Here is a 27,162-nt window from a genome sequence, read left to right on the forward strand (position 1 = left end):
AATGACATTGTTCACAAATATAACTAGCAGTAATCACAAATGCAATACTAGTAAACCTTGGCATTGTTTTTTAAAATAAAATTCTAATGTCATTTAATTTTTCTAATATTTTAATTGTGCTTAAAGCATAATTAATTATGAAGACAAAATTAAAAAGTTAATAAAATTTATATCATAATATATTTTTTAAATCAGGTTTTACCTGAATTTAAGATACAGAATTTTACAAACATGTTTTAAACTCTAAGACTACTGAGAAACATTTCCTATGATTGGACATTTAATAAGAACTACATAATTTTATTGATAGTACATATATATGTATTTATGTATGGTATATGTGCAAGTGTGTTTGTGTATATATAGATTTACTAATCACTCTGACATATTGGTGGAATAAGATTTTCATCTAAAAACTTTAGCTTTTTATTGTGCTTTTTATTCTCATTAATTGTTTTATTCCAATCAGTAGACTTTCTAGAGTTTGGTTTTCATGGTTTAAGAAAGTAACTTGAGGGTAATGTAAGAGAGTTACTGACATTTAATATTCCACAGTTAAGAATCTGGATAATATATATATCATATATATATCAGACAGTTCCTCCCCACCACCACACTCTCTCACTAAGTCATTTTAAAAAGAGAAAAATTAGGCCCTGGCCGATTGGCTCAGTGGTAGAGTGTCAGCTTGGCATGTAGGAGTCCCGGGTTCATTTCCAACCAGGGCACACAGGAGAAGCGCCCATCTGCTTCTCCACCTCTCCCCCTCTCCCTCCTCTCTGTCCCTGTTTTCCCCTCCTGCAGCCAAGGCTCCATTGGAGCAAAGTTCCCCGGCTCTAAGGATGGCTCTGTGGCCTCTGCCTCAGGCACTAGAATGGCTCTGGTTGTAACAGAGCATCCCCCCCTGGTGGGCATGCCAGGTGGATCCCAGTCGGGCACATGCGGAAATCTGTCTGACTGCCTCCCCATTTCCAAGTTCAGAAAAATACAAAAAGAGAAAAATTTTGTCTCTTTTTTTTTTAACAAAGACAGAGAGAGTCAGAGAGAGGAATAGATAGGGACAGACAGATAGAAACAGAGAAAAATGAGAAGCATCAATGATTAGTTCTTTGTTGTGACACCTTAGTTGTTCATTGATTACTTTCTCATATGTACCTTGACTGTGGGGTTACAGCAGATCGAGTAACCCCTTGATCGGGCCAGCAACCTTGGGTCCAAGCTGGTGAGCTTTGCAAAAACCAGATAAGCCCGTGCTCAAGCTGGCAACACCAGGGTCTCGAACCTGGGTCCTCTGCATCCCCGTCCGCAACTCTATCCACTATGCTACCACCTAGTCAGGTGAAAAAATTTGTCCTAATGAGAAAAAAGTCAGGTAGCCTGTCAGAACAGATTAATGTTGCAATAGGTCTTCAAAAGAGACATATTTTTAGTTCCCTTTCTCCAAACTCAGCTCCTAAAATTTAGGCAATACAAATTAAAGCCCTCAGAAATCTGGTCAATGAGGAGTTTTTGTTTGTTTCTTTGTTTGTTTTTATTAATAAATTTTTATTATAATGGGGTGACATCAATAAATCAGGGTACATATATTCAAAGAAAACATTTCCAGGTTATCTTGTCATTTAGTTCTGTTGCATATCCATCACCCAAAGAGAGATCGTCCTCCGTCATCCTCTATCCAGTTTTCTTTGTACCCCTCCCCCCTCCCCCTCTCCCTCTTTCCCTCCCACCACCCCCCGTAACCACCCCACTCCTGTCCATGTCTCTTAGTCTCGTTTTTATGTCCCATCAATGTATGGAATCCTGCAGTTCTTGTTTTTTTCTGATTCACTTATTTCACTCTGCATACTGTTATCAAGAATCCACCATTCTACTGTAAGTGATCTGATGTCATCATTTCTTCTAGCTGAATAGTATACCATGGTGTATATGTGCCCCATCTTCTTTATCCAGTCTTCTATTTTTTTACAGTGATTAAAAGCCTTTAAGCAAACTCTTGTCCAATACAGCAAGAATCCATAAAAGAGTAGTGTCCTTAACATGTTCACCAAGTCCAAATCTGGCCCCATCACCATGCCAAATCCCTGAAAAATGCAACCCAACCACAATTCAGTCTGTTAGAAGCTGTCACAGGGAGCAGGAGTCCAGAAAATTCCACATCCAGGAAAAGTCCTCATGGCACTGGAATTGTTGTCACCATTCTATACTTTGCAGCTCATGTCCAAGTCCCAATGACTGCTACTTCTAGCTGGTAATGATTCAGGTAGACTGGAAAAGCCATGAGAAACCCAAAGAAACCAACACCAAGACACATCATAATTAAAATTAAATGATAAAGAGAAAATATTAAAAGCTGCTAGAGAAAAAAAGACTATCACCTACAAAGGAACCCCCATAAGGATGACTTCTGACTTCTCAACAGAAACACTTGAGGCCAGAAGGGAATGGCAAGAAATATTCAAAGTAATGCAGAATAAGAACCTACAACCAAGACTACTTTATCCAGCAAGGCTATCATTTAAAATTGAAGGAGAAATCAAAAGCTTTACAGACAAAAAACCTCAAGGAATTCACTGCAACCAAACCAAGGCTGCAAGAAATGCTAAGGGACCTGTTGTAAACAGATCAAAGGAAAAAAAGAATATAGCAAAAGAGGAATACAGTTTTAAAGAAAAAAATGGCAATAAACAATTACATATCAGTAATAACCTTAAATGTTAATGGATTAAGTGATTCGATCAAGAGACATAGGGTAGCTACGTGGATAAGAAAACAGGACCCATACATATGCTGTCTACAAGAGACACACCTTAAATCAAAAGATGCACACAGACTGAAGATAAAAGGATGGAAAAAAATATTTCACGCAAATGGAAATGAAAAAAAAGCTGGGGTAGCAATACTTATATCAGACAAAATGGACTTTAAAACAAAGACCATAGTTAGAGGTAAAGAAGGTCACTACATAATGATAAAGGGAGCAATCCAAAAGGAAGATATGCACCTAATATAGGAGCACCTAAATATATAAAGCAGACTTTGATGAACTTAAAGGGTAATATCAACAGCAATACTATAATAGTATAGGATTTCAATACCCCATTAACATCATTAGATAGATCCTCAAGAAAGAAAATTAACAAAGAAACAGCAGACTTAAAGGACATATTAGATCAACTCGATTTAATAGATATCTTCAGAACCTTTCACCCTAAAACAGCAGAGTATACATTCTTTTCAAGTGCTCATGGTACATTCTCTAGAATAGACCACATGTTAGGGCACAAAAGCGGTCTCAACAAATTTAAGAAGATTGAAATCATATCGAGCACTTTCTCTGATCACAATGGCATTAAACTAGAAATCAACCACAATAGAAAAATTGAAAAACATTCAAACAATTGGAAACTAAATAGCATGTTATTAAATAATGAATGGGTGAACATTGAGATCAAAGAAGAAATTAAAAAATTCCTAGAAACAAACGATAATGAGCATACATCAACTCAAAATTTATGGGACACAGCAGAAGCAGTCCTGAGAGGGAAGTTTATAGCATTACAGGCATATCTCAAGAAGCTAGAAAAAGCTCAAATAAACACCTTAACCCTGCATCTAAAAGAACTAGAAAAAGAACAGCAAGTAAAGCCCAGAGCTAGTAGAAAGAAGGAAATAATAAAGATCAAGCAGAAATAAATGACATAGAGGCTAAAGAAACAATACAGAGGATCAATGAAACTAGGAGCTGGTTCTTTGAAAAGGTAAACAAGATCGATGAACCTTTAACGAGACTCATCAAGAAAAAAAGAGGGAGGACTCAAATAAATAAAATTAGAAACGAGAGTGGAGAAATAACAACTGACACAACAGAAATACAAAATATTGTAAGAAAATACTATGAAGAACTGTATGCCAAAAAACTAGACAACCTAGATGAAATGGACAAATTCCTTGAATCATATAATCTTCCAAAAATCAATCTGGAAGAATCAGAAAACCTAAACAGACCAATTACAACAAATGAGATTGAAACAGCTATCAAAAAACTCCCAAAAAAGAAAAGTCCTGGGCCTGATGGCTTCACCAGTGAATTCTACCAAATATTCAAAGAACTAACTCCTATCCTTCTCAAGCTATTTCAAAAAATTCAAGAGGAAGGAAGACTTCCAAACTCCTTTTATGAGGCAAGCATAATTCTGATTTCAAAACCAGGCAAAGACAACACAAAAAAAGAAAAAGAAAATTATGTTTGTTTGTTTTTAAACATATATATTTATTCTTCAATTAAAGTTGCCTTACAGTATTATATTGGTTTCAGTTGTACAACATTGAGATTAGACATTTGTTTAACTTATGAAGTAATTAACCTGATAAATTTAATACCCACCTAACATCATACATATTTATCACAATATTATTAACTATATTCACTATGATGTACTTATAAATCCCTGTGACTATTTGTTAGCTACCAATTTGTGCTTCTTAACTCCTTCACATTTTTTACCTATTCCCTCAATCCCACCTTCCACCTGGCAATAATTAAAATGTTCTCCATATCCTTGATTCTGTTTCTGTTTTGTTTGTTCATTTGTTTTGTTTTTTGATTTTGCATATAAGCAAAATTAGATGGCATTTGTCTTTCTCTTTCTGACTTATTTCATTTAGCACAATACCTTCTAAGTCCATCCATATTATTGCAAATGGCAAGGTTTCTGTTTTACTTTTAATGGCTGAGTCATATATCATTGTATATATGCTCCATTTCTTTATCCATTCATCTATTGATAAAAATTTAGATTACTTACATATCTTGGCAATTATAAATAATGCTGCAATGAACATATGAATGTATATATCTTTTTAAATTACTGTTTTGGGTTTCTCTGAGAAAAATGCCCAACTGAATCATTATAATAAATAGGTGTAGATATTAAAAACAAGATTTCCCAGTGTTAATTTTTTTTTTCTGAAAACTATCATTAGAACAATATATGTTATAAGTATACTAACAACAAATCTGTAAACATAATTGAAGGCCTCAATTACTCATATAGATTCTTTACATATTTTCTGAGTATGGTGTTAGCAATAAAATCTAAGGTTTCTGTTCTAATTAAATAAATATAAAGAACATATATCAAAATTGTATTTATCTCTGTAGGTAACTATCTGTAAGTTGAAGAAGAACAATTATCTTTTAGTATATGGTTCAATGATATGCTACTATTAAATTCTTAAATCATGTGTCAGAAAAATATTTCCATTGCTTATGATAAAAAATGTAACTACAATGAAATATTATCATACATGATTCATGTATTTATTAAATTCATGATTTTCTTTTGAAAAAATCTCCAGTCTCCTAATTTTCAAATGTAGACTTTATTTGCATATTGTTTAACACATAAAGAACTTTTCACTATTATATTGATGTTTTAGCTTTTTTAATAAATATTTTGTGAATTTCTCCTATCTCATTATGAAGTTTGAAACATTTCCACGTATTGGTTTCATGTGTTAATAAAAAGTATTTGGCCTTGGCCAGTTGGCTCAGTGGTAGAGCGTCAGCCTGGCGTGCGGGGGACCCGGGTTCGATTCCTGGCCAGGGCACATAGGAGAACCGCCCATTTGCTTCTCCACCCCCCCTCCTTCCTCTCTGTCTCTCTCTTCCCCTCCCGCAGCAAAGGCTCCATTGGAGCAAAGATGGCCTGGAGCAAAGATGGCCCAGGCACTGGGGATGGCTCCTTGGCCTCTGCCCCAGGCACTAGAGTGGCTCTGGTCACTGCAGAGTGACGCCCCAGAGGGGCAGAACATCGCCCCTGGTGGGCATGCCGGGTGGATCCCGGTTGGCGCATGCGGGAGTCTGTCTGACTGTCTCTCCCCGTTTCCAGCTTCAGAAACACACACACACACACACACACACACAAAGTATTTGATTTTTGCCCAATTTCTTATATCATCATTTTAGGAATCATGTCAGCCCTCTTAAACAAAGTATTTTATACCATGGATTTTTTCTTCCATAAGATAGAGTTATTTCTTGAACGTATCAAGTCTGAAATCATACACATTTGTATGATTGTGTATTCTGAATGTGAATCAGCAAGACATGTGATATCTATAAGTAGTATTCATTATATCCCTTCATTAACAAAATATGATGCTCATCAACAGCTGAAGCTTCTTTGTGTATGTCTTTTTCTCTTGCTGGAAAGTATTATTTTTTTCCATTTCTTTCATCTCCCTGATATTTACCAATGACCATATTTATCCTAAGTCCTTATTTTCCCTGAGTGCTGAGTGAGCATACTTTCCTTGTGGGTCTTTCTTCTCTACCAGAAAATAATTTCAACTATTGAACTTAATCAGTCTTTGAATACAGATTTTCTTGCATATGGCTCAATGAATGTTATTTGGTTACTTATTAGAGCCTATGTCTGGAATTCAGCACATGTATTTTATAAAAATTTAAAATATAATATTAATTTATCCTTTAAAAGTTTATATGTATGGAACAATTGAAGGAGGAGCAGCTTCTTTTCTTTCTTTTATTGTGATTTTTAGCCCTTCTCCAGGATCATTTTCATATATTTGATGAAATTTTATTTCTGGCTGTTTTTGTAAATTTACTTTGCAATTGCTTTACACTGTATATATATTGCAAATCCCATAATCAACAAGAAACTGATTCACAAGTTGATTGACATTATAGGTAAGGAATGATCTATAAGCTTGAAAGAATATTTTTGTAAGCAGACAAATATAACAAGTTGCTATTAAATATATTTGCTTGTCATAATTTTTTTTGCTTTAATATACAGTAGGAATTCAAGTAAAAATCCTTAAATAATGAGGATGCCTGTAACTAGAGAGTGTAAGTAGGATTAGTCAAGGACAGGACAGGAGATTTTAGACAAATGAGGCAATATTTTTAAAAAGACACAAGTAGTATAGTGTTTGTAAAGCAAATTATGTAAATACTGTTACATAATAGTTATGTATATAGTAGGAGAGATGTACTTATGAATAACAGAAATGTATTTATGAGATTAATAGAGGCAAGTCTAAAAATGTATTTTATCACAAAGGGAATGAAAAGTCATTGACAATTCCAGCTGGGAATGACTTGATCTTATTGTGTTTAAGTCAGAGACTTTGTTGGCAGCAAGACCAATTGACCTAGTGAGAAAATACTGAAGAAAAAGTGACAAGTTAGGAAATTACAAAAATAATTAAAGGGGGGTGGAGTATTACTAAATTGTTACTACACATGAAATTAACTATTATAGATAGTTAAGACAAAAAAACTGACCCTCTACTATGTAACAAAGGAGCAAAATAAGCAAAACGGATTGACTATCAAAATATTTTAAATAAGAACAGTTAAAGGCAAATAAATTTCTGACTTGGAAAATTAAAAATTAATAAAGATGGAGTTTGAAAAATGAAGAGTAGAAGAGAAATGACAAATTTGGGGCAAACGTGTAGAATCTAAAATTTCTGTGGTAAATACAAATGAGGCGATACAGGAAGAAACTGGGTGTATGAATCTGAAGCAGATCTGTGAAAACCGCGCTGGTGATTTGTATGTCTCCTGGCCTTTGCTTGAAAAATATTATTGGATATTAGGTGAAAAAAAGAAAAAAAAACAAAATTAATTTTAAAAGTTTGGTTGAAGTGGATATAGGTACAAAATAATAAAAGAAAAAGTAGAAAAATACTTTAGAGAAAGATATTGAGATTCTGATTTTATATAGCATATCCAGTGGCGATAATCTAGAAAGACGGTGATGGTTTCAAAATTTGGCCTGCCAAGTATGTAAATCTAAGCTGGATCTACAGAGTAGTTAATATTTGAAATACAAGTAACCTTTGAAGCAATGAGGATAAATAAATTTCTTAGGGGAATTGTACAGAAAAAATGGAGGTTAGAATTTTAGAAAAAAAGAATGAAAAAGAATGGTGCTAAATAAAGTTCTGATAAAAGACCTAGAAGAAAAAGTGAATAAAGTAGAAATAGGACCAGTGAAGTATGTTTGGAAAAAATCTAAAGAAGAAAATAATTCAGTACAGAGGCTGTGTTAACAACATAAAACACATTCAAGATTTTTCTGTAAAGAAAAAGGCATATAGTGGAAGGGCAACTCATGAGATAGTTATGACTTCATTGTGAAAATATGTGAGAGATAGGAGAAGAGTTCATGTTGAAGTTTGTTAAGAGATTATAGTAGATAATAAAATGATGCCTTCTATTTCATGGAAAGTTATAATAGGGTGCAGAGACATGGTAGGCTTGCTTTTCTTGAGAAAGGCCTGAACTTCTTTCTAGATTAAACAGTGAAATAGCAATAGATCTAAAATAATGAAAAAAGCTTTAAAAGGAATAGGTAGGGAGTGAACTAGGAAAATCAGTGAGAAAATGGGAAGAGAAGAGAGCCCTTTGAGAAGAGCACATGAATATGCAGATGTGTTTGAGTGCGTGTTTATAAAATCAGTTTTTAGTGCAAAAATATGGAAATGGATATATAGTTCTTATCCAATGGATTAAACTTTCTTGAAGAAAGTTTGAGCTGCTTGCATAAGAAAAGGCTCATATTAGCAGAAGAATGGAGATACACAAATGTTGATATATGTGAAATGGTAAAAGGATAAAAAAGAGTCGCAATTACCCCACATGTGTTAGAAATCATTTATCTGAAGTCATACAACAGAACAGGAATCACTAATCATTATTAATTTATCAAATTTAGAGCTGAAAAGAAAGATTACAAGATTGATTAAAGTTAGATTTTTTTCAAGGATAATTTTCTCTCTTTTTACTAACCCAAAATATAATATATGCCTATTTTGTAATATACCCATTGTAAATAAATTTATCTAGCAAAGGTTATTTCCACAGAGATCTGCTCTAAATGGTAAATCAATATTTGGCTCCATTTTTCTTAGACTCACTTCGCCTTCAGCAGGGGCAGGCCCTAGCATCAGTCATTGGGACCAGGAAACAGAAGTAAGTAAACCTAAGATAATGGTCAAACTGCATTTGCTATGCTCTCAGCAAATGCGTGTCTACGAAAAATGCTTCTTCAAATTTGCTATCTAAAAACAGTGAACCCATAAAGTATAGGAATTATCCTGAAGGTGAAAATTCCTGAATTTTCCCCCCAGAAATAAGAATAGAAATATAGAAGAGTCCTGACCATTTTTCCAAAATAGTGCTGTCTTCTGAGAACTTGATCTTTATAGTGAATATTATATATTTTTTGTACAAAATGTCTTTTTCTGACCAGAAAATCCTCATAGCCTATTCCAAGAGTGAAAATACAAGTTCTGAGAATATAGAATTGGTGTTAATAAACAAAAAAGCTCAAGACAGAACCATCCAACCTATGCCTTCATCTCTCTCTCTCTCTCTCTCTCTCTCACCCCCCCCCCCACACAATACACACTAAGAAGAGGTGGTTGGGGAGAGCACCCAACACATTTTTTTCAGATGGAATAATTTTCCATCTATTTAAATTACAAAAGTAGCTCTGACTCCCTATAATTTAATAAATGAGCCTTTGAGATGTTCATTTCTATGACCATTGAAATAGCTTTCCTAAAGATGTATGGTTGGTTTTATTTAGAATTATTGTCAGATGTTTCTCAATGTGTTTGCACGATGCTAACAGAAATGGCAATGGTCATTGTAGCTATCAACACCATATAATGACTGTTAACGCAGATTTCACTGTTCCACACCTATGTGTTCTCATCTCTACTACATCTGTGCCTGGCATCCCTTTTCATTTATGAGACTGCCTTAAATGCATGCATTTTATCTTTCATCTCTAGAATAGACCTCTAACACTGATGCTCAGCTGCTAAAAAAGAGTATGGCTCTGTGGGCTCTTTCCAGTGCACATCTATTCTGATTGATGCTTGTACCACGCTGATAGTTATGTGTTTAGTTTAAATTGCCTATAATGTGATTTGCCCATTTAGACTTAATTATTAGCTCCTATTCTTCCAAATGATTGACTTTTCTAGAATGTACCTTGAAACTTTTGTATGGTCAATAAATGTTCCTCCGAAAGTTACTTCTTGTTTTTATTAAGATATCACTGTCACTTATGGTTCTATTTTTATTTTTTACACTTACCAGTATCATTTTTCTTTTATGATACATATATCTCAGGGTATGGAGGTAACACTGGTATCACCCTTCTTTCCAAACACCACTTTCAAAATATTGCTTTTTCTGTTATGTGTTTAAAATTCTGCTTCTTTTAAGTATTGTGTTATGTGTCTATCACTTTCCCCTGGCTTTCAAATAATGATTATATATTTATCTCTGCAAACCCTCTATAATCCTTCAACAGCTTAAGCTCCTGCATTACTTTTCTCTACTGTACTAAGACTGCTCTCATTAACATATGCTACTTAAACATGAATGTGGATAAGCTATCCGTCACAGTGCTTCTCTTTCATTCTACTCAATAACCCATAGAGTCAAAGGTCAGAATCTTTTATCATCTAAAAATGAGTCAACTCTTAAATCACAAGCTTAAAGCAAGCTCTTTCCTAGTTTTAGCCTTTTAACTTTCAGCAGGTTTATTCAAGTACATTCTATTCAATTATTCCTTTTGCTTTATCAGGTGTTCCATCCTCTAACTTAACTAGTTATATTCTATCCATCAACTTTATTTATTTAGTTATTTTCTTAATAATTTCTACATTTATATACTCTAAATACACTTGGTTATTTAAAATAATATTACACTTTTATCATCTAACTTTATATCAACTCCAGTAAAAGTCAACCATCTGTTTTATCCACATGCAGAAAGTAAGGTGCTTCTAAAAAAAAAATTCCCATAAATTGGAATAAAACTCTAACTTAAATTGTTCATTATCATCTCAACTAGACATTAAATTTTCTGGAACTGTTATTACTGTGCTAGATCTAAGCAGCCTGGTCACATATTGGGTGAGTCAGGAGACTGAATTCATTTGTACTGAGAGAAAATCTGAAGATCTAAAAACTCTACTTGCATTGTAGTGGGAAACATTCTGTAACTAGTTTTCTTCTCATATAGTCATTAGTTTTATAACTTTAATTGACCACATGACTGGTGGCCAGAATAAGATCCCCCAAAGATGTCAACACCCTGATTTCTCAACCCTGAGGGACTCTGCAGATAAGATTAAGCTATAAATAGTGAGAGGTGGATTGTTTTGGATTAATAGGAGAGGTTAAGAATTCAGAGGGATCATTAATATTAAAGGATATCTGGAAAGGCAAGGAAACTCAAAAAAAAAAGAGAAAAAAAGTTCTGCCAAAGCCTTGATTTTAGCTCACTGAGACTGATATCAGATTTCTACAGAATTCAAAGATAATACATTTTGGGGTTTGTTGTTAAAGATACTAAATTTATGATAGTTTGAAAAAGCAATAGAAAGCTACTAAATATAAAAATGAATTAAACCAAATATACTAATTTTAGGTCTGGTTAGCTATGTTACATTATCTCAATCACTGCTACATATCTGACTATAGAAACTTTCTCAAGATGCATATTGGGTAACCTTCATGTAAAACTGATGAGACACAATGTTTACATCACTTTGACTTACACTCAAAATTTAGGCAGTCATTCTTTACTATATGGTCCTAGCTGATTGGCCCAGTGGTAGAGTACCACCAGGTATGTGGATGCCCCATTTCCATATCTGTTCTGGGGACACAGGAGAAGCACCCATCTGCTTCTCCACCCCTCCACCTCTTGCTTCTCTTTCTCTCTCTCTTTCCCTCCTGCAGTTACGGCTCAACTGGAGCAAGTTGACCCCAGAAGTTGAGGATGGCTCCATAGCCTCAGCCTCAGGTGCTAAGGAGAGCTCTGTTTGTGAGCCATGGAGCAATGCCCCAGATGGGCAGATCATTGGCCCCTAGTAGGCTTGCTGGGTGGATCCTGGTTGGGGCACATACAGAGTCTGTCTCTGCCTCCATTCTTCTCACTGAATAAAAAAATAATAAAAGAAATAAAAGAACTAAAATTTTTTTACTATAGTTCTGAAATAGTAACACACTTATATTGTTATGTTTCTGTGAAATGTCTTAATATTTGGTAGAAAATTTTACTTATTTATATATTTTATGTTTGTAGTTGGCCAGTAGTTATCTGTGAATTTTTATTCTTCCACATACATTTTAAAAATGGTTTATTATTATTATTATTATTATATTTTTATGAAGTAAGAAGCAGGGAGGCAGAGAGACAGACTCTTGCATGCATCCGACCAAGCTCCACTTGGCAAGACCCACTAGGGGGCAATGCTCTGCCCATGTGGGGCATTGATCCATTGCAACTGGAGCCATTTGAGTGCATGAGGTGGAGGCTATAGAGCCTTCCTCAGCTCCTGGGCCAACTTTGCTCCAATGGAGCCTTGGCTGCAGGAGGGGATGAGAGAGACAGAGAGGAAGAAGAGAGGGAAGGGAGGAGAAGGGGATGGGTGCTCCTGTGTGCCCTGGCCAGGAATAGAACCCGGGACTTCCATACACCGGACCTATGCTCTATCGCTTTGCCAACCGGCCAGGAAAAAAAAAAAGGTTTATTATATTTTTAAATACCATACAATTAAAGTTTTATTAAACATAATTGAATTTAAAGTTAATTGGAAAGAATAATATGTTTATAATATTGTATTATCTCACTCAATATCATGAGGTATCTTTCATTTATCCAGTTTTCCTGGTTCTTTATTTAAAAATGTTTGAGAGTTTTTCAAATAGAGCTTTTATAAATTTTAAGTTCTAGATTCTTATTCTTTTTATTCTATAATAAATAATATATCTGTCTATTAAAACTTTATCAAAGACTCAGAAACAATATAAGTGTTATAGACTAAAAAAATTATTATAGATATGAACTTTTACAGAATTTTGAGGCCTAACTAAAAAGTCTCTAAATGGCTGTTGCTTATGTACATGATATGGTTTTGAAATATCTATAGGTCAGGAAGGTAGCATCTGGGAAGGAAGAATCAATGTAAAATAAGGAGGAACAAGACCACTAAAATTCATGAAGACAAACTAAAAGCAGCAAGAATGAGTTAGGAGTTTTAAGGGTGAGGAAAAACACACTTACCTGGAAAAATAAACTTGCATTTGTCTCTCATCACCTCAATGATGCAGGTGAAAGTCAAAAGAACCTGGTATATTTTCTCATGGAGCTGGAGGTGCCCATACAGTTGTTCTTGTAGAATCTACAAGAGAAGGTTCAGTGGTAGCTGGAATATCTGTGGGGCTGGCTGCTATTCCTTACCAAACAGGTAATTTAACATATCATTGACAATGTGCTTAAGCTATCACCATGCTTGGCTACTGACACCAAATTTCAGAGCATTAAAAAAAAAAAACGGCTCCTGCTTTACTTGAACCTTCCAAGTCTCATGTTAATGTCTATCATGGTTGACCATTTTCTAGACCAAAAAAAGAATTTTTCAAAATATTATTCTAACTCTGTTAGACTAATTGAATACAAAGCCACCATGATATCTACTTTAAAAACAAATTATGTGGCATTAGCTCTTTAATGATAAAATAATATTTATTTATCAATTGATTTTATATGTATCATCCTTTAGAACTCATTAATTTTAATGACAGCAATAAAAATTACTGATTCTGTACTTGAATTTTTTAAATAATGACTGATTATCTCTTACTTTCTCATCCAAATATCCTCATTATTATTGTATTACTTTCCCTACAGCATTGGCCAGGACCTTTAAGTAATGGTCAGGATCATGTTTCTTAATCATGATAATCCCTTTTTCATTCTTAAATTTCAAGAGGGTATTTTTGAAGCATCTTGAGTAAAGAACTTTCCAGATTTTCTGGTCACCCCAAATGCAATTACTTGTCCTTATAAAAGAGAGTCACAGAAAGAGTCAACTACAGAAGATGAAAAGTTGATGAGATTTTTGGGATAAGAGATTGCAGTAATATCTTATTTTACCTTACCCTACCTATTTTATTTTATTTATTTTATTATTTTATTTCATTTTATTTTATTTTATATGTGAGAGTATGGGAGATAATGAGGCAGACTCTCACATGTACCCTGTTGAGTAGATAAAATATATTATTCTCACTTTGTTAAAAATGGTGCTGCCTACGTGGAAGCCCATCACCCAGGTGATAATATTAATTGCCCTTCTTGCTTGGGATGGGCACGATTATATTAATATGTGTTGGGGTGGGCTTTGGGCAGGCAGGATCCTTGTACCTTGGGGCTTGGTTTTAGAACTAAGCTTTTCCCACCCTTTTTGATGTGCAGTGGTGCACTTTCATAAGGTATCCCAGTATGCCTCAGATAAGTGACTTTGTATCAGAGATTTCCTTGTTTGTATATTGGATTAAAGGTTTTGATCTCTACACTATAAAGTGGGGCAGACCGGGAGCTTGCTCTCTCTTAGCATTAGAGGAGAGAGCAGAAAAAGGAGAGCAGAGAAAGGCCATGTGGAGGAGGCCAGGAGAAGCAGCCAAGATGGCAGAGTGTTGAAGGAGAAACCAGTTTATGCAGAATTAGTGCAGAGAGGAGATGGGGAACAGAGGTGAATGAGACTGGTGAGGTTAGAAACCTTTGATTCTAGGAAACTTGGATAAGTCAGTGGTTTTGGGAGCCCTGAACGAAAAGAGAAGTGTTTTCCCACTGTGTGTATTTCTTGCCTACCCATTGCAAGCTAGGATTAAAGCTAATGGCCCACCAGTTCTTGGCTACATAGTTTCATTACTGTCTGTCCGAATCTAATGCAAACCTGCATGGGCCAGGTGGCTGTGGTGATGGCGTGGCCACTGGCCATACACACCCCAACCGGGATCCACCTGGCAAACCCATCTTGAGATGATGCTTGAGTATCAAGCTGTTTTCAGCACTAGAGTCTGTTGTGCTTAATAGAGTTATCCTCAGTGTCTAGGGCAGTGGTTCTAAAACTTTTTAAAGTCAGGGCACATTTAAAATCCTAAAAATAATTGCAGGTGCACTATATACAAATTTCTGAGAAATATGTAATAATAATTAAGTCAAATATTAAAGAAAAAATATATAAAATCCAAGCATGCTTTTATGGTAATTAAATGAAATAAATATGGCAAAATTAAATATTTTGACATTAAGAAACAAAACAAAAAAAAAAGAGATTGCAGTAATGAAAGTGAAAGATGAAGGGAGGGCCTAGAAATCAGATAATACAGTGATGGAGACGCTGAAAAAGACAAAGGATTAGATTATTCTCTCAGAACCCTCAGAATCAACCAACTAACTGTATTGACATTTTGGTTTTAGTCCAGTGAAACTAATTTTAGACGATGGTCTCCTGAAAAGTAAAACAATATATACTGTTCACAAAAATTAGGGGATATTTTATAGCTTCATATTCATTTTGAAATATCCCCTAATTTTTGTGAGCAGTATATTTGGGATTTTTAAAGTTATTGCATTTGGAATAATTTGTTATAGCAATGATGGGCAAACAAGTGTGTAGGCTAGTTCACTTACACTTTGCCTGACTGGTACATGAGCATGGGGCAGCATCTGGTGTGTATAATCTATGTAAGGCTGCAGGTGCTTGCCCTCAGGGCTGCAGATTATAGATTGTGGATTGCTTACTGCCATTGGGAGGAACCATCTTTTGCTATTGTTTGCCGGAGAAGGGGTTCCACCCCCAGCCGGTTTTGCTTGTCAGTCGAGAGAGAGAGAGAGAGAGAGAGAGAGAAGTAGTTTGCTCTGCTTGCTGCTTGTGCACGGTTGAGAGACTCTAATAAATGGAATGGTCCACCATCCTCCAGCTCCGCAGTTTTTGTACTGTCTGCCTGAATACAATGGAAATCTGTGTGGCCAGGGCCACTGGACTTACAAGCAGCAATAAGAAATGAATATAAGTACCACAGTAAGGAAGCAAAAAATAGCCAAGCACAGAATTATACAGAATTGCAGTTATGTTGTGCCAAAGAGTATAGATTAAATTCAACTTAACAAATTCAAATAAATGAATTAAAAAATATTTTCAGTAGTTCAGATTGTTGGAAGCTAATGAAGTAAATACTTGCAGTAGAGTAAAAGGAATAAGTCAAGCGTAAGCATTAAGCTAGGGAGTCACAAGGGCATTTTATTTTGAGAATATTTTTTTCTTAAAGCTAGTGTAAGATATCTGAGATATAACTAAAATACAGCTTAGAAGCAGCCTTTGTAAATAATAAATGGTGCAAAATATGTCCTGATTCCTCAAAAATTTCAGATGTTTGAATTAACACATATTTCAAGTGTATGAAACATAAATAAATCACTATAGGCCTTGGCTGGTTGGCTCAGTGGCCTGGCATGCAGACATCTGAGGTTCAATCCCTGGTCAGGGCACACATGAGAAGTGACCATTTGCTTTTCTCCCCCTCACTCTCCCTCTTCTGTCCCTCTTCCTCTCCCACAGCCAGAAGCTCCATTGGCTTGAGCATAGTTCCATGGCGTTGATGATAGCTTGGTTGTTCTGAGCATCAGCTCAAGACCGGGGGGGGGGTGTTATTGAATGGATCCTATTGGGGCACATGTGGGAGTCTCTCCATCTCCCCTCCAATCACTTAAACAATAAAGTAAATCATTATAAAATGGATAATTAATATATTAAAATGAAAATTTTAAAAATAATATAAATCTTCATAAAGCAATATTATTTTAAACATTAACAATTAGCAAATTAAAAGTTATCCATAGAAATAAAAAAGCAATTAAACATTGTTAAAGTAACATAAATTTTGAGATGAAAAAATTGGAAGGGTGAAGATAGGCTTTTAATCTCTAGCCTTTATCTCTGTTCTCCAGTGAATATGCATACTTTACTTTTTAAGAAAAATAAAAATCTTTCAATTAATGAGCACACTCTCCAAGACATGCCCCAGCTAAACATTCAGAACTTAAAATACTTGTACTTCTACTAGGTTATATGAACCAACCCATGAATTATATTGATAAATGCTAATGATTGTGTGTGTATATGTTTGTGTATGTGTTTAAACTTGAGAATTAATTGTTTTCTTCTGCTTTGTAAGGATGTATGACAAAAGCCATTTGAATATCTAATAAAAATTACTATAATTTTTAAATTAAAATGTTATTTTTGCTTATAAAATTTTAAGTTTTAATTTTAAACTTTAGTTTAAATGTTTAGAACCACACCAATTTATCTACTGTAAAAAATTAAGTTGGTATCTTCTCAGAAACAGAACACATAATGTACACACCTAAAATTTAGCCTTGGCCAGTTATCTCAGTGGTATAGCATCACTGACTTGTCAGGGCACACAGGAAAGGTGACCATCTGCTTCTCTCCCCCTCCCTCACCCTTCCCTTTATCTCTGTCTCTACTCTTCCCACAACCATGGTTCAATCGAGCTATCGCCTGGGTGCTGAGAATGGCTTCATGGAGCATTCCCCTCAGGTGCTAAATAATAGCTCTGTTATAAGCATGAACCTATATGGGCAGAATATTGGCTCCAGAGGGGGGTTGCTGGGTGGTTCCCATTTGGGGCGCTTGCTGGAGTCTTTTAATCTCTTCCTCTCATTTGAAAACGAAGAAAAAAATTAAGAAAAAAACAATACTCACATTTGGAGAGAAAATTTTTTGTAAAGTTAGAGAATCTTAGCTGCAGAATGAAAGGCAGAAAGCATGGGATGAACAAAAAGCATATGGCTAGAGTGCTCCAAAAAGAAAATTTATTTAAAATGTCTGGATGCAAGGATACCAAGATGCAGCAAAGCCATGTCTCCATAGGGGAGGGTAAAAGTAAGGTTTTTACAGTTTAATCAGGGGTATTGGAAAAAGCAGCTGACATCATTGCCTCTATAGGTAAAAATAAATACATTTTTGTATATAGATTAGAGTGGCACCACAGCTTCTCCAAATTGTTTATCTCCCAACTTAACTGTCTAAAGGAGTCTTGGGCTGGTTCCAAATGTCCCTGGCCACCCAGCTGGCCAAGGTTTCAAGCAAGGCAGTCCCTCCTTGTCACATGGGTTTGCAGCATCTTTGACCTTGTAGCTAAACTTTTTATAAACAATGATTGTAATTTAAACTCTCATAATTGTCAGGATCCTTTGCAATGTAAGCTTTTCCTATATTTTATGCAAAGATAAACTTTTTGCTACTGTTGGGCAGATAAAATATATCATGCTCACTTTTTTAAAGATGGCACTGCCCAAGTGGAAGCCCATTGCCCTGGTGATTGCTTGGGATGGGCGTGATTATGTTAATATGTGTTGGGGGAGGGCTTTCGTGCCAAAAGGTTTTAAAAGAAAGAGAGATCACGTTGTTTGAAGAGAAGAGTGAATATGTTCTAGGAGGAGGGCAGAGAGCAGAGAGGAGAGGAGAGGAGATAAAGCCCACGTGGAGGCCAGGAGAAGCAGCCAAGATGGGGGAGTACTGAAGGAGAATCCAGTTTGTGTAGAGTTTGTGCAGGGAGAAGGAGATGAGAACAGAAGTGAATAAGTCTGGTGAGCTAGAAACCTTTGATTCTAGGAAACTCAGATAAGTCAGCAGCTTTGTGAGTACTGAATGAGTGGCTTTTGGAGCCCAGTGTGTGTTTTTACTTGCCCACCGGGTGCAAGCGAGGATTAAAGATGAAGGCCCACCAGTTCTTAGCTTCATTGTTTCATTACCATCCGTTTGAATCAAATGCGAACCTGCATGGGCCAGGTGGCTGTGATGGTGGCCATGGCTACTGGCTTTACAGCCACATTTTAAAGTGAAGGTGAATAAGCCATTAAGCAAAAGAATAGCAAGCCAACTAACTACAACCTCACAGTGGGGGCTCTGAATTTAAAGGCACCTTGAATCTAAACCTTACACAGATATGGGAACGTCAATGTTCTAAAGTCTGTGGAACTTGACCATTTTATCGATCTTACTGAATAAAATATGAATCAGTCACAGTCCAGCTGAAAAAAGTGCAGTCTAAAATGAATCTTCAAAATGTTCAGCAGACACTTGTAAGAAACGATTTCAAACTACAAAAAGGTGAGGAAAGGAGAGCCTTTTTGAGGTCTAAATTGAATGCATCAGATGCTTGGTGAGATTACCCCTGTCTGGTTATGTGGGGACTCCAAGGACTTCCAGCATTGCACAACTGTTTATCATTCAATTCTTGGCTCGGTAAAATGCAGTCTTTCTTCAGCTGTATGTGAGCATATAATTTTACATGTTTTATTAATCAACCTTTAGCAAATTTGATTCTTTGACTTATAATCTTCATGTTTTTGGGATTTTTTTTTGTTTTGATGTTTAAGGTAGGATACTTAAAAATGATCTGATTTTTAAATCTCATCTTACAAATGATATAATTAGAGCTCAAAAAGTTTTAGTGACTTCTTTATGGATCAGCCAAATGTCTTAACCTAAAATGGAATATAATTTTGTATATGCTGGGGTTTTTTATTTTGGGAAACAGAAGTAAAAAGAGAATGAGAATCAAAAGGAGATGAAGGCATTGCATAATATACTTTAAAAAGTACAATGAGGGGGGGGGGGGCAAGCCTCCCTTCCACTTAGAGAGGGTAGATAGATACCAGATGAATACAAGGAGAAAGAGCCAGCAGGGATAACTGAGTTAGCCAATTATAAATTAACTACATCCCACAGTTCTCTAAATGGTTGCATAGGGCCACTTGTAATACAAAGCAAGGAAAGCAAGATCTCTATGTAGCTATGACCAGTGATCTGGAAATTCCTTCCCCTTTGCTGACCCCACCAAAACACCCCCTTTCTTCTCCTTGAGTCCTGGGAAACCTTAAACAAAAGAGTCACGTGCCCATTACTTAGATACTGTAAAGGTATGTAAACTGTAAGAAAATATAATTCAAAAAGCTCATGCTTTGGTGCTACTAGCCCCAAGTGTCTGCCAGCTACTAATAAATTTTCCTTCCTTTATTAATTAAGTTGTCTCGGTGTCTCCTCCATCGAGGTCATTTTCCTGCAACAACAGAAAAAACTACTACAATTAACTCTGCATAGAACCAAGGCATTTGGTATTTCATTTACAAACACTTTTTAAAAAAAAATCAATCTTGGCCCTGGCCGGTTGGCTCAGTGGTAGAGCGTTGGCCTGGCGTGCGGGGGACTCAGGTTCGATTCCCAGCCAGGGCACATAGGAGAAGCACCCATTTGCTTCTTCACACCCCTCCTTTCCTCTCTGTCTCTCTCTTCCCCTCCTGCAGCCAAGGCTCCATTGGAGCAAAGATGGCCCGGGCGCTGGGGATGGCTCCTTGGCCTCTGCCCCAGGTGCTAGAGTGGCTCTGGTCGCGGCATAGCGACGCCCCGGAGGGGCAGAGCATCGCCCCCTGGTGGGCAGAGCGTCGCCCCTGGTGGGTGTGCCGGGTGGATCCCGGTCGGGCGCATGCAGAAGTCTGTCTCACTGCCTCTCCCCGTTTCCAGCTTCAGAAAAAAAAAAAAATCAATCTTTGGTACTTTAATCTTAACTATTTAATTCATAAAAGTAAATCTAATAATGTAAATTTATAAATAAATTGCTTCTCAAATTGTCCTAAAATTCCATTCATGTTGACAGACAGTAAATCTTCACAGAAATTTTAAATTAAAATCTAACATGTGAATTCTATCACTCAATTACATGTTTTAAATAGAATTGCCAAGCTAAAGTTATAATCTATAAGATAGCTAAGTATTTTAATCATTACCTTTTGCTCTCCAATGTAGAAATTATCCCCACAAAAGACAAAATTATTAATATGTATATTATTTATTTTATCATCTCTATATTTCAATCTAAACTTCTCCTGGCTTAAAAGACTCTTAACCTTAAGGATATAATTACAATATTCCAAAAAAATTGGAATTATTTCAAGTAAATTGAGGTTAACATTTCAGGTTACTAAGGTCTGTTTATTTGACAGACAATTTTTGGTAGGTTTGAAATATTTTCAGAGCAATAATTTTTATACAAACACACACATATATAAACTCACATAGACCAAATTTTCACAGTTGTCAGCTGAGACAATTGTGGTTTTATGCTTCAAAACCCTTGTATTTGAGTTATGGAGATAAGTATGTCTAAATCCCTTCCCCTCACATGCACAGAGATACTAAAATAAGTTAATAAGTTTTATAATCTGGAAAAATTTTATATTTTCCAATTTTAGAATTTAAAGTTTTCTATTTAAAATAATAATTTGGCACCATTCATTAAGATTTCATGCCCTTACACAATTCTGCAGAAGCCTATTTCTATGATTTGATTGAGCAATAATTCTGTTTCCTTACTTTCTGTCGGGATAGTCCACAATTCTTACACGCATTAAAATGAATAATTTCTAGATATTTGCCAGGGAATTGTCTTCATCTACATCATTATAATAAAATATTTTAGAAAGCCACTTCTTAAATATAAATACAATATACTGTTTTGACAGGACTTAACAACTTTTTTTTTTGAGGGAGAGGCAAGAGGCGAGGAGGGAGAAGGACAGAAACATCACTCGAGCTGTTTCTGTATGTGCCCTGACCAGGGGATCAAATCAGCAGCTTTGCACTCTGAACCAACACTCCAACCAATGGAGCTATCTGGCCATGGCTTTATTTTTTATTTCATCTTTACTAAATCAAAGAGAAAAAATAGATATAATTAGTTGAACTTTGTTTACATAAATATTTGTTCACATATTCCATTATTAAGTCCAAAAAAATTCACGGGTAAAAGTTAAAAGAACAGAGTGACATCAGATAAATGGCACTGTGAAGGGTGCTCCTAGTCTCGCCCCTTGAAATTTCAACAAATTTAACAACTAAACACAGAAAAGAATCTCAGGAGCACCTGAAATATACACACACCAGACAAAGGTATGATTGGGCAAAAAGGTGGCTGAATATACAATCCACTCTGAAGGAAATAAGATGGGGAATGGAGTATTTTGCTTTCCTCACTGATATGAGGAAGGGGCGCTTTTGTCTGAAGCTAAGCAAAGCAGAAGGTCTGAGGCAGAGAGAAGGAGCTGGGTTAGGGTGGATGCTCAAGTAGAAAAAAGAATATACCAACTCTGCCTAGGCTTGCAGAAGCAGGGCACATGCCCAGGCAGTGGGTTTCACCTAAAGTGACCATTGTGGGTACCCGCATGAGCCAGTGCCAGGACCAGCAGTTTTGTGCATTCCAGGTTCTGCGAACACTGGCGGTATGTGAGTGGCTCCACCTGGCACCACTGGCATGGGCATACACATGCGTGGGCTGGATGGCTTAGCTTAAGGTTATTTAGCCATATGCATCCGCATGGGCTGTTGCCTGCATTTTTGTGCATTCCCAGCTCCATAACCACCAGGGCAGGGTGCACACATGGGCCAGGGTCCTTGGGCCTGGGACTGCCCGGATGGGGTGCCTCCATGCCAATGCAGGCTTTTGAGTGCATTCCCAGTTCTGACTGAGACCAGAGTGTGGTGTGCCTAAGTGGGTGGGTGCAGGCCTCTTTGTGCATTGCTGGAGTCATGGGTGCTGGGCACGCACTATTTTGCTGAGGACTACCAAAAATTGCACAAGGGAGAAGCCTGTGTAGATTAGACCTGCAGCTCGCTGAGGCGTGCTAGGTATGCACTCAGCATACTTAGAACGGTACTTGATCTGCAATCGGCTCTCAGCTCTGCTTGCTCTCACTGGTGGTTCTGGTTGGCATGGCCTTACCCAGAATGGTGCTTTGAAAGGAACTAGAGGAGGGACCTCGCTGTTCTTGGAGCCTCCAGCTCTGCAAACAGTGGCTGGGTTGAACCTCACAGCTAGGTACACAGGCTGCTAGCTCAGGTGGGTGAGACATAGGGAGAGGCACCTAGAAGACTGAAACTCCCATTGTCAGAGCCTCCAAACCCCAACAAGTCCTGCCTACCAATGGGACTGAAGCCCAGCCTATGTCATTGCCACACCAACAAACCAGCAAACTTTTGTCCAAGAACACCACAGGGGCAAAATGTAGTACAGTGCCACCGCCAAAAAAATAGAATAAAGTTACCTCTCAAAACCAGGAAAATATTACATTTTTATAATGGGTTTTTTTTCATTTTGGTCATTTTATCTTTTTTTCTTTTTATTTTTTTTCCTTTTGAACATCATTATCCACAGTTCTTACATTTTTAATTCTTGTTTTTTATGAGAGTTTTATTTCAGAAACCTTTACCTATTTTTTCTCATTCGATCATCATTAATCATCAAATTATTATATTTTGAATTCATATTTTTCTTTGTGGCATTTTCCATGTTTTTTTACTTCATTTTCTATCTCTTTTGTCATTTTTTTCTCAGTTACTGCTCCTTGTTCTCTATAGTTTTTGTTCCACTTATCATTATAAAATATTCATTTTTACTTTAATTTTCCAATTTTTATTTTATGTTTTAATTATCTCTAGTGTTAGTCACAATATCACTCTCAAATGCCATTAAGGGGAAAAAATCAAATATCATGGATACAAACACAGAAACATAGTTTAGATAGACAATGGAAAAATCTCTAAAAATTTTTCAATTACTTGGAAAGCTTGGAGTTAAATGACAGAGAATTAAAAATTGAAGTCTTAAAAATATTCAGAGAAATACAAGAAAGCATGGAAAGGCAATTTAGAGAGCTCAAAAAAATTAATGAACAAATAGAATACTTCACCAAGGAAATTAAAACTATAAAAAGGAACCAAACAGAGAGGAAAAACTCAATACATGAACTAAAAAAATGAGGTAACAAGCTTAGCTAATAAAACTGGCCAGAAAAAGGAAAGAATTAATGACATAGAACAGATGCAACTAGAGGTACTACAGAGAGAAGAGGAGAGAGATTCATGAACTTAAAAAAAATGAGAAAGCCCTATAGGAATAGTCTAACTCCATCAGAAATAGCAACATAAGAATAATGGTTATATAAGAAGGAGAAGAGAGAGAAAAAGGAATAGGGAACATATTCAAACAAATAATCAATGAGAACTTCCCAAGCCCATGAAAATAATTAGATCCTCCAATCCAAGAAGCAAATAGAACACTGAGATACCTTAACCCAAACAGACATACTCAAAGGCACATTAAAATAAAATTATCATGAATCAATGACAAAAAAAAAAATCCTCAAGGCATTCAAGGGGGGGGGGAACTGACATATAAAGGAAAGCCCATTAGGCTATCATCAGATTTCTCAGCAGAGACTCTACAATCCAGAGATGGTGGACCCCAATATTTAAAGTACTGAAAGAGAGAAAATTTCAGCCAATAATACTATATCCATTAAAGCTATCCTTTAAATATGAAGGGGAAATAAAAATATTCACAGATATGGAGAAGATGAGGGAATTTATCACCAAAAACCACCCACTTCAGAAAATAATAAACAAGGTTATCTAATCAGATACAAAGAACAAAACAAAACAAAATCACAAGTAAAAGCTCCAACAAGATCATAATAAAAACAAGAATAATCTGTGACAACAAAAACAAAAATGGGAAAGGACAAAGATTAGCAGTAGCAAAGGTGGATGTAGTGTAGAAGCACTCATGAGATAATGTACTACAATGATTATGGTATATATACTTTTTATTACTTAATGGCAATCATTCCTGAAAAAACCACTATAGAAACATATGATTTAAAAAAAAGAAACAGAGAAAAGAAGTATGGAATACAATCAAACAAAAACAAATGACAAAAAAACAAAAGATAAAAACCAAACAATAAACAGCTATCAGAAAGCAATATATAAAATGGAAATAAGAAACCTTCAAGTGTCAATAATTACTTTAAATGTAAATGGATTGAACTCACCAATAAAAAGACACAGAGTAGCAGAGTGGATCAAAAAAAAAAAAAGAAAAAGAAAATCCAACTGTATGCTACCTTCAAGAAAACATCTAAACTACAAGGATAAAAACAAATTCAAACTGAAAGGTTGGAAGATGATTCTCCAAGCAAATATTATCCAAAGAAAAGCAGGTATAGCCATACTCATATCTAACAATGCTGACTACAAGACATCAAATGTATTCAGAGACAAAGATGGTCATTTCATAATGATAAAGGGAACATTTAATCAAGAAGACATAACACTTCTTAATATATATGCACCAAACCAAGGAGCACCAAAATATATAAGACATGTACTAACTGACCTAAAAATAAAAACCGCCAAACACCAAATATCATACCTGGAGACCTCAATACATTGCTGAATGCTCTATATCATTCATCCAAACAGAAAATTAATAAAGAAATATTGGCTTTAAAAGAAACACTAGAACCAATAGATATGATAGATATCTAAAGGACATTTCATCCCAAAACATCAGGGTATACATTTTTCTCCAGTGTACATGAAACATTCTCAAGAATTGACCAGATGTTCAGCCACAATACTAACATCAACAAATTTAGAAAGATTGACACTATAGCAAGCATATTTTCTGACCATAAAGCTTTGAAACTAGAATTCAACTGCAAAAAAGAAATTAAAAAATCCATAAAAATGTGGAAATTAACCAACATACTTCTTAAAAATGAGTGGGTTAAAGAAGAAATAAAAGCAGAGATCAAAAGATATATACAGACAAACAAAAATGACAATATGACTATCACAATCTTTGGGATGCCGCAAAAGCAGTAATAAGAGGGAAGTTCATATCACTACAGGCTTATATGAACAAACAAGAGAGAGCTCAAGTAAACAACTTAATGTTGGGCGGATAGAGTGTATTATGCTCACTTTGTTAAAGAGGCCGTTGCCCAGGTGATATTAATGTGTGTTGAGAATTGTTGTAGCCTGAGGCTTGGTTTTGGGATTAAGCCTGTCCCACCCTTTTTGGTGTGAGGTGGTACAATCCTATCATGCCTCATAGAAGTGATTTTGTATTAGAGACTTCCCCATTATGTATATTGGATTAAGGGTTTGGATTTCTACACTATAAAATGGGAACGGAGCGGGAGTTTGCTCTCTTGGTTCCTGAGATTAGCATGAGAGAGCAGAGAGAGTAGAGCCAGCAGCGGGAGGAGGCCACGTGGAGGAGGCCAGGAAAAGCAGCCAAGATGGTGGAGTGCTGAGTGAGATGCCAGTTTGTACAGAGTTTGTATCTGGGATAAGGAAGGAGATGAGGAACAGAGGAGAATAAGTCTGGTGAGCTAGAAACCTTTGATTCTAGGAAACTCGGATAAGTCAGTAGCTTTGTGAGCACTGAATGTGACTGGGTTTTGGAGCCCAGTGTGTATTTTTACTTTCCCGCCGGGTGCAAAGCTAGAATTAAAGACTATGGCCCACCAGTTTTTGGCTCCGCTGTTGTTTCTTTGCCGACTGTCCGAATCCAATGCGAACCTGCATGGGCCAGGCTGCTGTGATAGTGGCTCTGGCCCTGCCTGCTGGCTTTACACTTAACATCACATCTTAAGGAACTAAAAAAAATAAAAGAACAAAGGCAACCCAAAATCAGCAGAAAAAAAGAAATAATAAAAATCAGAGCAGAAATAAATGAAATAGAGAACAAAAAAACTACAGAAAAATTCAATAAAAAAAGGAGCTGGTTCTTTGAAAAGATCAACAGAATTGACAAACCCTTTGCAAGACTCACTAGGAAAAAAAGAGAAAAGACTCATATAAACAAAATTCAAAATGAAAGAGGAGAAATCACCACAGATATTATAGATATACAAAGAATTATCGTATAATATTATGAAAAACTATATGCCACCAAATTTAACCATCTAGAAGAATCGGATAAATTCCTAGAACAATACAATCTTCCTACACTGAGTCAGGAAGAAGTAGATAGCCTAAATATACCCATAAAGAGGAAGAAAATAGAAACAACTATCAAAAACCTCCTGTTGGGCAGATAAAATATATTATGCTCACTTTGTTAAAGATGGCACTGCCCACATGAAAGCCGTCGCCCAGGTGATATTAATGTGTGTTGGGGGCGGAATGTGGGCAGGCAGGATCCTTGTAGCCTGGGGCTTGGTTTTAGGACTAAGCCTTTCCCACCCATTTTGATGTGGGGTGGTGCAATCCCATCATGCTTCAGATAAGCAACTTTGTATTAGAGTCTTCCCTATTTTGTATATTGGATTAAAGGTTTTGATTTCTACACTATAAAATGGAGGCAGAACGGGAGCT

The sequence above is a fragment of the Saccopteryx bilineata genome, chromosome 6, assembly GCF_036850765.1.
Source record: "Saccopteryx bilineata isolate mSacBil1 chromosome 6, mSacBil1_pri_phased_curated, whole genome shotgun sequence".
Classification (NCBI taxonomy): Eukaryota; Metazoa; Chordata; class Mammalia; order Chiroptera; family Emballonuridae; genus Saccopteryx; species Saccopteryx bilineata.